At 40.3% G+C, this 10,146-nt stretch overlaps 1 non-coding gene across 1 annotated transcript; it reads left to right on the forward strand.

Annotated features, from left to right (window-relative positions):
* The first annotated feature begins 9,107 nt into the window (after positions 1 to 9,107).
* On the forward strand, positions 9,108 to 9,181 carry trnat-agu (transfer RNA threonine (anticodon AGU)). Its single transcript has one exon. It is a non-coding gene; the product is annotated as a tRNA-Thr (tRNA).
* The last annotated feature ends 965 nt before the right edge of the window (positions 9,182 to 10,146 follow it).

Consider the following 10,146-nt stretch of genomic DNA (forward strand, 5'->3'; position numbering starts at 1 on the left):
TTCAACCGTAAATCCGGCAACTATGCAGAATCCTAAATCTGAAGAAAAAAAAAAAAAAAGTAACTTATGTCTGCTGGCTGGCTTTTTATTGTTGAAAGAAGAGTCACGGTTGGATTAAAGTGTGCCTTGTCTCTTCCCAACATGCTTCTCGTTTTTCCCCGAGTCTCAAGTGCCTGTTATTGTTTAGGAAATCATAGCATGTAGTGCACTTGAGTCAGACACACCAGGGTCCATTTAAAAGCACCAAAGAGGAGCCAAAAGGTCTCTGTTTTGTCTTGGTGGTCAAGTTACACCCCTCTTTCTTTCCTTTCTGTTTTATTTCCATCCTTCCATCTGCTGTGTGTGGATATAACAGCCCTCCTATCAAACACTGCTGTGCAGCATCCTGTTTTGGGTGATTTTTTCCCACAAGTTTCTTTTTCCTTGGTTTTTTTTCTTTCTTTCTTTCTTGCATCAGCCAATGATTCCGCGAAGGCACAGTGCCTTTTGACAGTTAGTGTTATTCTGGTGATCCATCAAGACAAGACAGCGCGCACATCCAGGTGTGGATTGAATAATGCACTGCCTCATACATAGAGTACCAGGCAAAAGTTAACACACACCTGAAAGACTTTTCGAAATGTTTATGACTATGCACGAATTTATTTCCTAAACAAGGAGTTTTTCATATAGAACTTAGAAACAGCAAACAAGTGCTTCGCAGATGTCGAGACTTATTCAAGACTGGTGAATTAGTAACCCAGGTGGCTTCCTTATGAACCTGGTTTATTGAGAATGCCTTGTGCAAAGCGTCAACAGAAACCAGACTTGATAAGTCTTGCGAAGCCTTGAAGCTTGGTGTTTGAAGCCAGTGCTTGGGCAGATCAAGCCCCTGTTGGTTAGAGGAAATATATGGCCATAAAATGTGGTATCCAGCCAGAAACCTTTTTTGGCTTCAAGATGGCTGTCACAACTCCTCCATTTTAATAAATAACAGCGTCATACAATGTCCGAAACCACATAAGTAAGATTACTAATTAGCTACACTTACCTCGTAGCTCCATTACAGAAACAAAGAAGCAAACTTCGGACGACATGTCTTGGCTCATCGACTACATTTGGGGTAAATGAATGAGTTCATTTTCGGCTGAACAGCTCTTAGGCTTCAGCTGTTTATGCTATAACCATGTAAGCTTTATACCAATCATATCTATATATCGTCACGCCCAAATTCCAAAGCAAGACTCGGGCATGAAACTTTCAAATGTAATACCAAACCATCAGAAGTGACCGTTTTCAACAAGACGATTTTTGTAGGCAGGAAAAAAAAGAATTGAGATTTTCATTCTCTTATTTATAAATGAATACGCAGTGAAAAATGGTTCCTCCACACAACTACAAGGCATTTTAAGCAGCATCATAGCGTTTCCCTCTTGACCCACCATGTCTTTTCAGTCATCCAAAATCCAAATGCTTTGAAAGCCAGAAAAATGTTCTCACCTCACTTCCTACCTGTCTCTGGTAGATTGGTGATGATGCATCATCTGCATTCGTATACTGGAACAGGATTGTCATAGGAATGTTATAGGAGTTCCTGTTACCACCCCGAAGTTGTCCTGTTCCTCTTGAACCACAACGATTGCAATGGTTTTATTTATTAAAGAAGCACTTTATAGTTATCCTTAATATTGTGGAACCTCCTTTACACTAGTTAATTCCCGTTAACATTTACGCTATATCAGCTATAAACAGATGTTCCCTCAGTTTCTCTTGAACTTAATACTACTACTGAAATAACTCAAAGTGCAATGTCCTCCATCCTGAAGACTTTCCTGTTGTGGAAGTATCACTTCAAGGCACTGATACTGATACTCTCCATCCATAAATGTTAAATAAACATCTCCTCAGAGAAAACGTCACCATATCGATGACTGTATGTTCCTCTTTGCTAAATATTGTTTTATTATTAGCCATAGATGATGTGGAGCGTCCACCATACCTTTCCCTGTGAACGAGCGGTTACTATAGAAACAATAACGTAACAGCCAGCACTACTGTCAGACCTGCTGTTATAGAGAACAGCTGTTGTAAAACTGCTACAGTGCAGTGCCACTTTGCACCCGCATATTAGTTCCCCTGAAAGGAGCATGAAAAGGATGCCTTTTAATATTCTTAGCATTCAGTCCAATACTCAGGCCACATTAAAAGCTATTTGTATGAAAACTCACTACCACTGAATCCTGTTACTATCTTTAGTTTCCAAAGGCAGCCAGCAGCAACGGGCATCTATTTCTGGCACAGTAAGAGAAACAGCGTGTTAATCAAAGGGAATAATGCAAGCTCAGATTTTCAGCGACTTCGGAAAACGCCCCGGGTTCGAACAAGACACTGCTATTTTCAGCCGCATTATATGCCAATGGGACAGAGTAGACTAAACTGCGGCCTGGCGACTCGGAGAGACTGTGGGCAGAGAGAGGGCACCGCGGGCACAGCCCGGGTTTGTGGAGTGTGGCAAATCTGGCCTAATTCTTCTGTGTCAGCAGATCTAACATGCCAACGTCATCCAGGCCTGACAGAGAGATGTGCATCACTCAGACAAAGACAGGGAGAGAGAAATATGCTCAGAGACAGCGAGAGAGACAACCTTCTTCAGAAAGAGAAAGACAAAGAGAATGTGCTGTGGGCTAGACTCAGAATGCCTGTCTGAGACATGTCTTAATTTAGTCTGCGGTGGAGTAGCGGACAGTACTGGGATTGTGTGTTTGTGTCAGGGGTGGAGGGTGATGCCACACAAGCGTAGAATTAGAAGCAGGAAGCAACACCGTCCAGCACAGATGCACACCTGTGAGAGATCTTTGTTTTGAGATGGTCTGAGAATAGCTTCATTCATGTAGAGCCATGCAGAGCAGAAACAGCCCGAGGAACTCACATTTAACTTTTATTTCATATGCATTCTTATGTATACATGGCATGGATAATGTCCTAGCGGCGGTATGTTAGCATTACCAACATAATCTGCACACCAAGTTTGCACAATTATCCATTTGTTCCGTGTACGGAATACAAACATTGGAAGCTGTGATGTTATAGAAAAAAATATTCAAAGACGAGGTGGAATGATGCGGCCAGACTCGAAGCGGAGTTACCCTTACCATCGCGAAATTGATTCTTTTCTTATAACAGCGCGTCTCGAAACTCTTTAATTCCTCTTAAATCACATCCATTTCCCAATGTCTGGCATTTTTTATACAGTAAAGAGCAGCACATTGTACTTTTTTTTAATCAATTTATAGTTACGTTTAATGTCGTGGAATGTCTGATAAATAAAGTTCATTACTGTTACCGTGTATATTATAGCAGCTATAAAAAGTTGTCCCCTTTCGTTTCTTGAAGTTACCAAGACAAATTTGTACCAGAGCCATGCTGAATTCTCAAGTCTCGATTTCGGTGCGATGTTAGTTTAATATTTATGGAAGGAGTCTCCAGTGTCAGCTTTTTGTAGTGGTCTGAGGTAAAGCTTTAATTTTTTTTTGACACGGGTTTAAAGCGCTAGGTTTTAATTAACCATAAAATGTTGTCAAAGGAAGAATAGTTGTTTGACATCATGAACATGGATTATTGTAGAGGTAGTTGGATGGTTGGTATTTCTAGATCAGGCTCAGAGTGGTGAATCTAATTAATCAAAGCCTAGTAGCTCACCAACTAACTTTGGAAATGGGGGATGAATGAAAGGTCTGCTTCAGAGCGTCACAACTCTACCTGAGAACGCAAAAGGATCTAATCACCTCAACTCGCTCTCTCTCGGGGATCAGATGGCACCAAAAGGCCATAAATCTGAGTGTGGTCCTTTTCTGTCCTCTCACTCTCTCATGCATGAGCTCCTGGTCAAAGGTCGTTGGCGGGGGAAGGGAGGGACTGAGCTCTGAGAACTTCTCTACGATACTTTGACTTCGGGTAGAGAGAAAAGGTCAGGGTGTGTTCAAAGACACATGAAAGCCACACCATGCGGGTGTGTGTCAAAGGTTAGTTAACCCTAAACTGGGGAACCAAAACTGATTAAATTCTAATATTTGTACTATTCAGTGACTAAACTGTATCCAGTGATATGTTAATTCCTCAACATGTTAAGACAAACCCAAAGACCAGGGATTAACAGCCTCTTAATGGCCTTTAGGCACTCACAACACCGGTTCAATGCGTTAATGTCATTAACAGATGCTGAACAATTGAGACGAGGCAAAGGGTGCAAAGTATGTTGGTAAATCCCACCGTTTAGTCTGTTTTGGGTCTGAGATCAGGACTTAAAGACACTCCTGCTGTTTTGAAGTCGGGGGCATGTAACTTAAAGCGCAACGTGATACCTGGACGTTCAGCAGTGTCGAGCTGATCTAAATGTTTGCTAAGCTGTCAGTGTGGAAGGATGAAACCAATAAAGACAATGATGTGTCATTAAGGACAAATTACAAACATCAGACATCGGATCAGACATGTTTGGTGTCCAATGTTTACTTTAGTTTGAGGATCTACACGGTTAACGTAGCTAACAAATAATGGAAGTTTTCCCCTCCCAACATCTTTTCCTTAAAATTCTGCCTCAAATTACATCCAGTTTATCAGTGGCCTTTTGCTGATATAGTTGACATAATTATAATTCATGAATAAAAACTCACTGTGACACCTTGAGGCCCCTCATATGTCCCCTGAGCCCCTCCTCTCAAAGTTGAAGCAAACATAGACATAGAATTCTGTTAATGTACATTTTCTTTGTATTATTTTAAGATTGAACTTAATAGACAGCACGGTATGGACGTGGCTAAGGGATCCAGGGTCCGCAGGTCGTGATGATTAGATGATTATTTGCGCAATAATTTGTCTTAACTAAGTGGGCATGTTGTTGCACGTTACCACTACTAATAATTCAATTATTTGTCATTTTCAGATATCTAATTATGCCCTAAGATAAGTCTTAATTATTGCATCGTGAATAAGCCATGTACAATTTGGATTTACTGAATAAATATCAATATGTCTTTGTCTTAGGGAATTTTATCAACTGGATTGACGGCAGAATTGATTTACTTAGCTTAATCGAATTAGAGATCTGAGTCACAAATGACACTGATATTTCTTCATCTGGGATTTTATATATATACGGTGCAAAATACGATGGGTGGATTTTGGTGGATCTAATAAAAAAATGTCAATAGGGACATTAAAGCTGTGAAAAGAACATCATACCTGTATACTGTTGCTTTACGTAGGGTCCAAGGGTCAAATGACCAGAGGTGATCTGATTACATACTGTATGTTAAACTGGATCAGCCCGACAGCTGTGGCATGTTTAGTCCGTGTTCATCCAGACACACAGTCACCACATGAGCTGAGCATGATGGAAATGAGCCGGTTATAAATAGTACGGTTGTGCAGGTGCTTCGGAAATAAAATGTTCCATGGAGAAGAAGGTAGATCGTCGGTGTGGTGGAGGTGAATCCAGCAACGGCTCATGACCATAGATTTTGGTGGGGCGGGACGACATTAATAACGATATATCTGTAAACAAACTTTAGTCGAGAAATGATCACAATTGACTTATAGTATAGGCTACTATCTAGTGAATTTTTAACCCAGTAGAGAGTCGACACCATCCCGCCATCCAGCATATTGTCCGGCAGCTCCTTTTGAGTGTTTTTAGCAATATTTTCTTGTGTTTTTTAACTGTGTTTGATACAGCAGGTGTTTCCTGTCACCCGCGATGCACACACAGAACAGCTATTATTATAAACCAGGGTCGTCCGTTTTTATCAAAATGTCAAAATCCACGCAAACCCTTTTTCAGGCATTAAAAAAGGGAGACTCTTTGTTCTTCATATTTTCAGCCTTGGAAAACAAGGTCACCGGGGTGTACAGTCATTTCTATTGTGCGGACATTATTCAGTCCATAAACTCCCTTTACCTGTCCCAATCTTTGCAATAAATCTTACAATAGAAATGGTTCTGTATATCATAGACATACTGACTGCGTTTAGCTTTTACCTTCGCCTTTTGATTGTGAAAATTTATTACATTTCATTCAAATTATTTGCTATAAAACAAGATCTAGGTGGCCAGGGAGGATTTTTGAAAACGGCTCTGGCAACCTTGTCATTAACTATCCTGTCTGCTGCTCCTCCTCGAATGAAAATCTTCATAGATTGAGCACGGGGCAGCGTGAGTCCTGCCCCTATGGGCCTATATTAGAAGTTGCTGCTGTTCCCATTTTTGGTGCAATAATAACCCTATGGAGTTAAATGGGACAGTGAGCATGTTTCCCTAGAAAGGCGAGTAATCAGATAGAACATTAACTTTCATCTGTCACATAGCATTTTTTTTTATTCAAAAAGTATTGAGTTATAATTGAGGACTTTATGAAAATTGTCATTTGTTAAATGACAGATACATATGGTTGGGCGCTAATGTTTTATGCTTAAAAACAGGAGCACCATATCACATTTCAGTCTTTAGCCATTGAACCAAAAAGGTACCTAATAAGGCAAAGTTAACTGCTATTAACTACATTAATTACAAAGCACACTGTGGGGACAGACAGATGGATTTCCAGCTAATTTACCGCAGTTTCTCTGTCTCTGTAATTGGTGACTGTTCATCTCTGCGTCCATGGTGAGGTTCCCACAGTTCAGAACGCTCAGGCCGGAGGGGTTTGGGACAATTCGGCATTTTCTTCACAATCAGGTGAGGCTCAGGATTCAGCTCGAGGCTATAGACATGTTCAACTCCATCTGCTAACCATGGGAATGGACCTTCTGTTGTTCTTGAGTATGTGTGTGTGTGTGTGTGTGTGTCCTTGTCTAAAATGTCTATCCACTTGACTCTAGAGTGCATCAAATCTGACTGTAGGGTGTAGGGACCTGTTGTTGTGGGGTTTGTACTTCCTTTTTTAGCCCCCTAAAATGGTGCCTGTCCTAAAAAATACACAATAACAGGTAAAGATTATTTTTATTTTTTTAAAAAATGTTTTTAAAAAATGTTTTTAAAGTGTCATGGGAAGTGTGGGCTCATGGTCACATGTGGAGTCAAAGGCTCAGATAGTAAATCAGTGCTAGCAGTCACCTTTCTGGCTCGGTGTAGCATAAAATATAGGTTTTGATAACATTTGCAACATTAGCTGACCCCTAAGAAAAACATTTTAGCAATATTAGCTTGCTAACAATAATGTTACCTCTGCAGCAGTGTCTATCTGACATGACATATAGCCAAGTTTTCTAGCAAGCTAGCTAGCACTAAGTAAACTATTGGCAACCGTTCATAAACCATGAAAATTGAGCTTAGAAAACTGTTAACAAAAAACCTTGTTTATTAGAAGACCGTGTAAAATTTTTGCCACTCAGCTCACTGTTTTCAGTTTCAGAGTGTTTGTCTTCTTTCTCATTGTAGATATTTGTTCGTTTCTTGAAAAGTCACGTTCGATCCTTTTGGCACAAATTGAATTCCATAGTTTTCCATAGATGTTCCACAACATTAAATGGATAGAAAGTATGATCCGTCAGTCTTTAATTAATGAAACAATGTCAGCAGTGGGAAACCGCTGCGGTATAAAAGGAATAAAACACTTCAGGATGTGTCGTCATAAGGGTGGTAACAATAACTCTGTCATGATTTATTCCATAAATGCCATTTTACGTGTCGTTACAGAGCACAGACAGAGCTCAGAACAGATGGTGGTCTCCTGTAAGGTGGATCCCAGCTGTGTCCTGATGGAAAAAAGAAATCCATCCCCACATATCACCGCAATCCATCCCTGTCATTACACCGCCCTCACGGCTCGCCGTACACTTTCATTAGTGGCACAGCTAATTTCCTATTTCCTGATTACACTCTGATGGAGGGTCTCATGGATAAGATCTAAAGAAAGCAGTCTAACCCATGTTTCGTAGGAATGACAGACAACAATAATAAAGACGTCCGACAGACCCAGTAATGGACCAGAAAGCTCTCATGAAAACTCTCAGCTGAGTGTACATTGTTTCACATAGAGTTTGTAATTGTTCTTAAGGAAAACTTCATATAAAACATTGCCATTGTTCTTAACAGAAAACCCCCAAATGCTAGTTTATATACAGTATGCCTATTGCTTAACTAATTCATGTGTTAAACAAAACATAAACACAGACCCATAGAAGCTAAGATAATACGATTATCAGCCACTGATTTCTCTATTTCAGAGAGACCTACAGTGTAGCTCTGATACACACTCCACTATGTCCAGCCTGAAATACAGCCATCTGAGCCTTCAGCAAAAGGAATTTCACGTAGGAGCTCTGAAACCGCCCGGAGAATCCGAGGGCCGGATTTTAATGGAATTGTGCTGACAGGACGGATGAGGACCATGAGTCAGACAGGATGCGTGAAAACAAAAGTCACATTAACACTTTTTACAAAAATGTTTAAAGCAGAGTAAAGTTGGAAAACGCTAGCATTAGTAAACGTTATTAAATACACAGCACAGATTACGAGCCTTCCCTTTCAGCTTAAATAAAATCCCTAAATGTTCCTTGTATCCTGTAACTGTAAATGCAGAACTCTTATGGCTTCTTCACTTGTCCCTCTGGGGAGCCCTTAAAGATTCAACACAGAATCCGACAACAGTGTTTAACTATCATAAAGTGTGCCAAGTAAAGTCCTTTTTTTTTTCCATGGTTAGGGGTTTGATTCCCGCCTCCACCTTGTATGTGTGCAGAGTTTGCATGTCCTACCCGTGCTTTAGGGGTTTCCTCCAGGTTTCCTCTCCAGTCCAAAGACATGTGCTATAGGCTGATTGGCATCTCTAAATTGTCAATAGAGCGTGAGTGTGTGTGATTGTGTCCTGCGATGGGTCGGCACCACATCCATGGTGTCCCCTGCCTGGGATAGGCTCCAGGCTCCAGTCTCTCCACGACCCTGTAAGATAAATAATACAGATGGATGCATGGATGTTCACACTGGGAAATGAAATAAGATCTAGATAATTGAATGAAACTATCATAAAAAGAATTATGAAAAACTGAAGCCACAGGAGTTTGCTGTGCTACTAAAGAGCTACATGCTATAGTTTCTATCCATTTATAGTTGCATTTAATTACACCAATTGCTGTGGCGCTGTGGCTTAGTTGGTTAAAGCGCCTGTCTAGTAAACAGGAGATCCTGGGTTCGAATCCCAGCAGTGCCTAGTGCAGTACTATACTGTTTCACGCATTTCAATATGTCACTCCCGGTTTTATGCACGTGACATCTGTAGAAAGGTTTGTTGCTGTTATCAGTGATATACGGGTGTTCCTCCACCAGCCCTTCTTTTTCCTTTTTCTGAACGTTGATAAAAACCATTACCATGTTACCATTCTGATGACTTTCCCATGAAGGAAAACTTAACGTTTTACTTAAAGACAAGTGCTGACACTGGAGGCTCCTTCCAAAAATGCTAAATAAACATCTCTGCACAGAAAACTTCACTATATTATTATTATTATTATTATTATTATTATTATTATTATTATTATTATTATTATTAGAGATAAGTAGAGGAGATGAGAAAAGAGAAAAAGTCAACATCCCGAACAGCTGTAGAAACAGTAATCTGATACTGGTGTGCGTGCGTGCGTGCGCGCGCGTGCGTGCGTGCGTGTGTGTGTGTGTGGTATGGGGGGGCTTGAGAGTTCTGTCATCACTAACACACCTTCAACTCAATATACACTCACAAATGTATAACTAACTTACACACACACACACACACACACACACATACACAGAAGACAGCAAACACCACTTATAACATGAAACCTGAAGGAGGAGTACTGAAGATGGACATGTCTTGACAGCAGAACTCGACTTTACAGAGGAATAACAGGAGGAGGAGGAGGAGGAGAAACAGAAGAAGGAGAATGAGGTGGAGAAGAAAGAGAAGGAAACAAAGAAGCATTAAGAGGAAGGATGGGAAAAAGAAGGAGAAGAAAGAGAGAGAGAGAAGAACAAAGAGAAGAAGACACATTTATATTCCTATGTATATAACACATTTCATTAGTAATGAAACAAACTCTAATTAATAAAATATGATTCAATGAAAACTACGATTATTTATAAACAATGTATTTAAATAAAATGACAAAGCTGATCACCAGCTACAGAGATCCCTTACTA

The sequence above is a fragment of the Ictalurus punctatus genome, chromosome 23 (assembly GCF_001660625.3).
Source record: "Ictalurus punctatus breed USDA103 chromosome 23, Coco_2.0, whole genome shotgun sequence".
Classification (NCBI taxonomy): Eukaryota; Metazoa; Chordata; class Actinopteri; order Siluriformes; family Ictaluridae; genus Ictalurus; species Ictalurus punctatus.